The sequence below is a fragment of the Calonectris borealis genome, chromosome 2 (genome assembly GCF_964195595.1).
Source record: "Calonectris borealis chromosome 2, bCalBor7.hap1.2, whole genome shotgun sequence".
Taxonomy (NCBI): domain Eukaryota; kingdom Metazoa; phylum Chordata; class Aves; order Procellariiformes; family Procellariidae; genus Calonectris; species Calonectris borealis.
This window is the reverse complement of record NC_134313.1, coordinates 144,968,670-144,974,669: the sequence shown is the minus strand read 5'-3', so window position 1 is coordinate 144,974,669 and position 6,000 is coordinate 144,968,670.

Sequence of the window (6,000 nt, the reverse complement as noted above, 5' to 3'; positions counted from 1 at the left end):
CCCTGGAAGTATTTAAAAGACGTGTAGATGAGGCCCTTAGGGACATGGTTTAGTGGACATGGTGTGTTGGGTTGACGGTTGGACACGATGATCTTAGAGGTCTTTTCCAACCTGTATGATTCTATGATTCTATGATTCTATGATCACTGTCTGGGATTTTTTATTCTTCATACAAAAATGAACTGAAAGGCAAAAATCTTGTGAACATGACTTAATAAGCATTTTGCATGTAGAATTCCCTTTGACAAACACCCCTTTGGTGGTACAAAGGGCTCATCTTGTCCCTTTGCACATTAACTGGTGAAACATGCCAAAGACTGTGACGCTCAATTAGAAATGAGTTACAAGACCACCTTAAAATTAAACTAACTCAAATTTGCTTTCATGTGAAAAAAAAGGGCCTTGCTTTCTACAAACATCAATTGTAAAATTGTATCAAATGATCCAATATTTCCTACAGCCATAAATTATGTGGACGCTCTCTGTAAGCTGTGTAAGTGAGCCTGTAAGATTCCAGTGCAAACGCTGAAAAGAAAAGAACTCCCTGTGTTTGTGGAGAATCTCCTGTAGCAACAGTCTAAATCTGCCTTTCTTTCGAATGGAGAGTATCCAAAAGTTAAACCATCTGCTGGGGCCTATATTCAAGATTAAGCACTCAGCCTGTCCGCCAAGAGGCATGATTGATTCTTAGTTTTAGGACACAAAAATGTTAATGTGATATATATTTTTTCTTATGCTCTTTGTGAACATCTCCCTTTTTAACCTGAGCCGTCTCAGGACTAATGAGATCAGCATGGTTTGTTATACTGAAGTACTTGTTCTACCTGCAGGCATCTGAGACTATTTTCCTTCTATATTGCATGTCCAGAAAGAAACTTAAAAAAAAAATGGAAAAATGGCAGGAGAAAAAGTTTGCACAGAAGATGGAACTGTCAAAGAACATGCAAAACTGAGTTAGCTTCTTTTCAGGTATAAACAGGTCCTTCTAACGCAGCCTGACTAACATGTAGACACCTGAGCTATTACATGCCTCTCAAAGATTGCCACAGTAACCTTTTCAGTTTTAGGAATACTAAAAAAATTCTGCTTCTTAACCAGGCATACTTTTAACCTTGTTTGCTTGGGAAAAAAAAAGATATCTCCTCCTTTTGTTGAATAGTCAACACCCTATTCTAGGAACAAATGATTCTGAAATAATGAAGGCTTTCTGGCTCTCCAGAGGTTCTTAGGTCCTTTTTATTGCTTTTGGATGATGGTCACCTTCTGTTTAGATTTGCTGAATGCATTTATCCTGAATGACAGGCCTTCTGATACCAGTAGAGTTGACTGCAGGGTTGTGTGTGTGCGCGCAAGTATGCATGGCTTCTAACGAAACACCTTGTTTACATGGTCTGTCCACACCTTGTTTACATGGTCTGTCCGTAACCAGCGACGTGCTATTTTCTTTCGTTTAAGTCATCACCACAATGACCTGTTAGACTAAATGACCTTGTACTGCTGATAACAAACGCCTGAAGGATTATTGACCACAAATACCAACCCTGATGTTTGTCACTTTCTCTTTGTGGAGCTTTCCAGAGGACACTCCATTTCCAGCTACATGAGTATCAGATCTGCACTGATGTGACTGAGCGGAGCTGTGACTGACTCACCTACTGGCCAACAAGGACCTTGTCAAAGCCGGTGCTCAGACTTCTGCTCACCACAGATCTGTGTTTTTCTTGTCATAAGTAAGAACTAGATGAGAGGAGAGGATTTAGAAGTTGATCACAGCAGGACCCTGACTGAAACATATGCTTTGACTTCTCCTGTGAGGGAGCCTATGTCTCTTCACTAATCACTAGGAAGCCCTGGGAGACCAGCCAGGTACCTAAGCAACTGAAACTGGAGAATTTAAAATCCAACCTCCTCATCATGAGTCAGGTGATGTACTGGGGCCTCCATCCTGCCAGCTGATTTTTGTGGGTGAACTCCTGAAAAGTTACTATTATTTGTTACTGTGTATGGTGATCTTGTGTGATTAAGTTCTATATAAAAACTATACTAAAGGTGTTTTGTGCAGTTAGAGCTACCACTGCTTACCTGTTACTAAAATAGCACTACAGTAATGTAGGCGTCCCTGTAGGCACAGTGACTGAAGAAGAAACCACTTCAGGTTGACTGGTATGAGGAAGCAGTGATGGAGCATTTTGCATGGGAGCACAATGCAGCGTGTGTGGATGTGTGTTTTTCTTTTTTTTTCCCAAAGGAATATATAAAATTAGATATCCAAGATATCTATACAAAGGCTACCATGTAGTGTCATATTCATGACTCTAAACACAGTATTTGCTACAGGCTATTTTTAAATATGGTGTAAATTAACTTTCACCATTTGCTTACACCTAAAACCAATGACCAGTCTTAAGGATAACTTCTAAAGATGTTTGATGTGAAAACCACTGTAGATAGCTACTAAAAGAATGCATGCCCTTTATAGTTCTCGGTTTATAGAGCTCAGTTACACCACATATATACACATATAAATATACACAAAGAAATGCTATATTAAATAAAAAGTGGCAATAAAGAGTTATTGAAAAGTCAGAACTCTTTGAGCAGTTTAATTCTACAATTCAGTTCTAAAAGACACGTAAAATTATTGATGTGCATTGTGCAAAATGCAGAAATACTCGTCAAATGTTTCTGTCCCATATCTGGAAAGAAGCAAGATTACACATTTCTCATGCGTAGATGATGGAGTAGTTTGCAGCCCATTAGTAACTGTGGAGGATGTTAAACAACATCTACTAGAAATAAACATTTTTAAATCAGCAAGCTAGATAACTAGCACCCAAAAGTCCCTTACAGAGTTGGTTGAGGAAATGTCAATTTGCCAATGCTGTTTTTAATAGTGAGGAATAGTGAGGAAAGTCTAGAAGAGTAGAAATGAGCTAACATTGATCCAATATTAAAAGGACATAAAGGAAGGCCTGAGAAATTATGCTGCTGTGACATCAGGCGCAGGCAGAATAATAGGAAATAGGGCATGCGACTCAGTTAACAGTGAATGGATGGGAATGGAATTCATGCTTTTCATTAAAGCTCTATGTTCTTTAAATTGAGGATTCTAAACTAAACTGTTGCCATTTTTAAACAAAATTGCAAGTTTGCTTGGTAAAAGTAACTGGACAGGTGAAACAGTGTCATTCATACGATGTTTTAAGTCTTACCTGGCACTCTGCTGGGCATTGCCACTGCTCAGTGCATCGTGCATTAGAACAGTTTATGGACAAGTTTAACAAGAGTTTTAAAAAGTAATTGGCAAATCAGAACCATTTTTCCCTGGAGACTCATTCTGTCATTATTATGCCTCATACTAATCAGCAGTTTTGCAAATGATCTGGGAGTAAATATGAAACCACTTGTGCTGAAGCTAGCAGGCAATGAAATGGTTGCTGGAACAATGCAGGGGAACCAGATTAAGTAATAAACTGATCCCATCCCAGCAAGACACATTTTAACACAGCTAAATAGAGGATATACATGGAAGAAGAAGGAATGACACCACCACCTTCTGACTGGGAAACAGCAAAGAAAATTTTATATGGAAAAGGTTAGTTTAGCTGTCCTAAGAAAAAGAAAATACTTCTCCCTGTATCTTACCTTGCTCATATCCTTAACTAAACCAGGACTGCAAAGCTACAGTGTCTATTCAAGCAGAAACACTCAGAAGTTACAGGTCATGCTGGAGATAAAGCTTCACATGAACACCTAGTGTGATACATACATCCTTGGACACATTTATTTGGAGCATTGAGAAGGACAAGAGGGATGATGGCACCTCTGTGAATTGTGTTGGTGTGGCCAACATTATGATACTACGCACAGTCCTGCAATGGAATTTGTCTCACTTAATCACACACACTCACAGCATAGACTTCTGCATGTGTTAATCTCTAGCTGACTTTCATAGTTAATGGAAATAAACACATTTAAGGTGATGCTCTTTTCATTATAAAAGGCATCCTAAAATAGCTTGAAGATGGCTGTCTGTGGCACCGTAGGTGCTTCTCCTTCGGTTAAATGAATCCCACCTGTGGTGTCAGATACTTTAAAAAATACTGAGAAACTGGAGAGCATGCAAAGTTATTCCAGGCTGCCTGAGAATCATGTACAAGAAGAATCCACAATTGTTTATGTTATCAGAAGACTAAAAAATGACTTGCTTCGAATAAAGAAGAAACAGAATAACAAAAGTATGAATCGGTGGTAGCTAAACAGGGAGCAAACTACCAAAGGGAAATGGAGAAATCTCTTTCCTGAAGAACAATTGGATATCTTCTTAAAATACGTGGTTTAGCTGAAGACAAGATAGAGTACAGCGGTGAATGAGTGAAAAGCGATGGCCTGTGATGTACTGATTAGACTGGATGATCTAATGATCTCTTGTGATCTTAACCTTGATGAGACAATGAGCTGCTCAGTTTAACTGCAGGAAAGATAAGGTTCTGATGTATAAGAATGGAGGCATGCTTATTGGCAAATAGTTAGTTAAGACAAGCTGCAAACTGGTGACTTTTCAAATGTGATTTAAAGTTGATTACCTGTTAGTTAATACCATTTGTTTTTTTCCATAGAGTTAAATTTCACAGCTTTTTGTGGGTCTGTTTGCTGCTAAAGCTATGGCACAAACAGGGTTTTATTATGGGGTAGGGACCATATAGAAGGAAAAAAAAAATTATATGAATTTTTTAGAATGCAGGTGGAAGACAAGTAATAATAAAGGGCAGATAACTCCCGTTTTGGCCTGTCTTAACTAAATACTTATAACTAGTAACCCCTTGCCTATATTCTGGAAATGTTTGGTTAAAGATAAGCAGCCTTTTGTGTTGCTAATGCATCAAATAATATATTACCAAGGCACAGCTTTGTCAAGTGAGCCTAGATTGCTAGAGCTGTACCTCTTGAGGCTTGCCTTACGGTGCAGGAGAGTATGTGTACGTCCATGCAGACCTCCACATTGGGCTGAAGTCTGTTCCTGTTAGTTTTCCAACCTTAAAATGGGGCAATTCAATTGAGTTGGTTGCTTTACTGGTAGATGAACCTCCTAAGGATCAGCTCTTCCTAAGAAACTGCAGCAAGCTGTATTCATATCCACAATGCTCAATAACGTAGTAAGAAAATGTATGGTAGGTAGAAAAAAAGAGCAGAAAAGATTTGCAGAAGTATGTTTGGCTTTGTTAACTTCATCATATATACATGCAGGGCGCTGTAAAATAAGCAGCAGATTAGAAACTGCACACAGAAAATAGCATCAACATAGAGTGAGCCACTAACCACTATCACTTCCTAAAAACATGAACAGAACTCTGGTAATAGGGAATGAACATTTCACCAGTGAGTACAAAGAGCAGAAGAAAACATATCTGAATGTGATGTATACACTGATTTACCCTTAACTCACTGCTGCTCCTGATGCATATCTAGTCCAGAATTCACAGCACAATTCACAATCTTTTTTATTTCTAAATTAACCAATCCCTCTCCAAAATATGCAGTTGAATGTTAATGAAAGACCTAGTCAGAAAATAAAAGTCTCCAAAAGCAAGCTGCATTGTCCTCCAGCTTCCATGATTTTTTCCCAGCCCTCAGTCTTGTACTCTTGATTTTCTTATATGGAGTAAGTATCAACCACTGTTTTACTAGCTTAAGTAAGCCACCTTCTTTGCTTCATTCTGTTCCCCTTCAGACCATGTTAGTCCTTCTCTGCAGCTATGCCATTTAGAGTTTTTCTTGCATGTAAATCACCATGGCTCTACCCAGCATTCCTGATGCTAACAGGTTGCCAAATGCAGACCAGCTCATGGATATGATAGAGCTCACTAGCCAGGGTGGACGTTGTACACTGTGTAGATACACTAACAGAGAGAAGCTCTTCTTCAAAGAGCTGACAATAGACAATATAGCTGAGATGGACAAAAGGTGTGATATGAGATGGAAGGTCTTGCTCCACTAGGG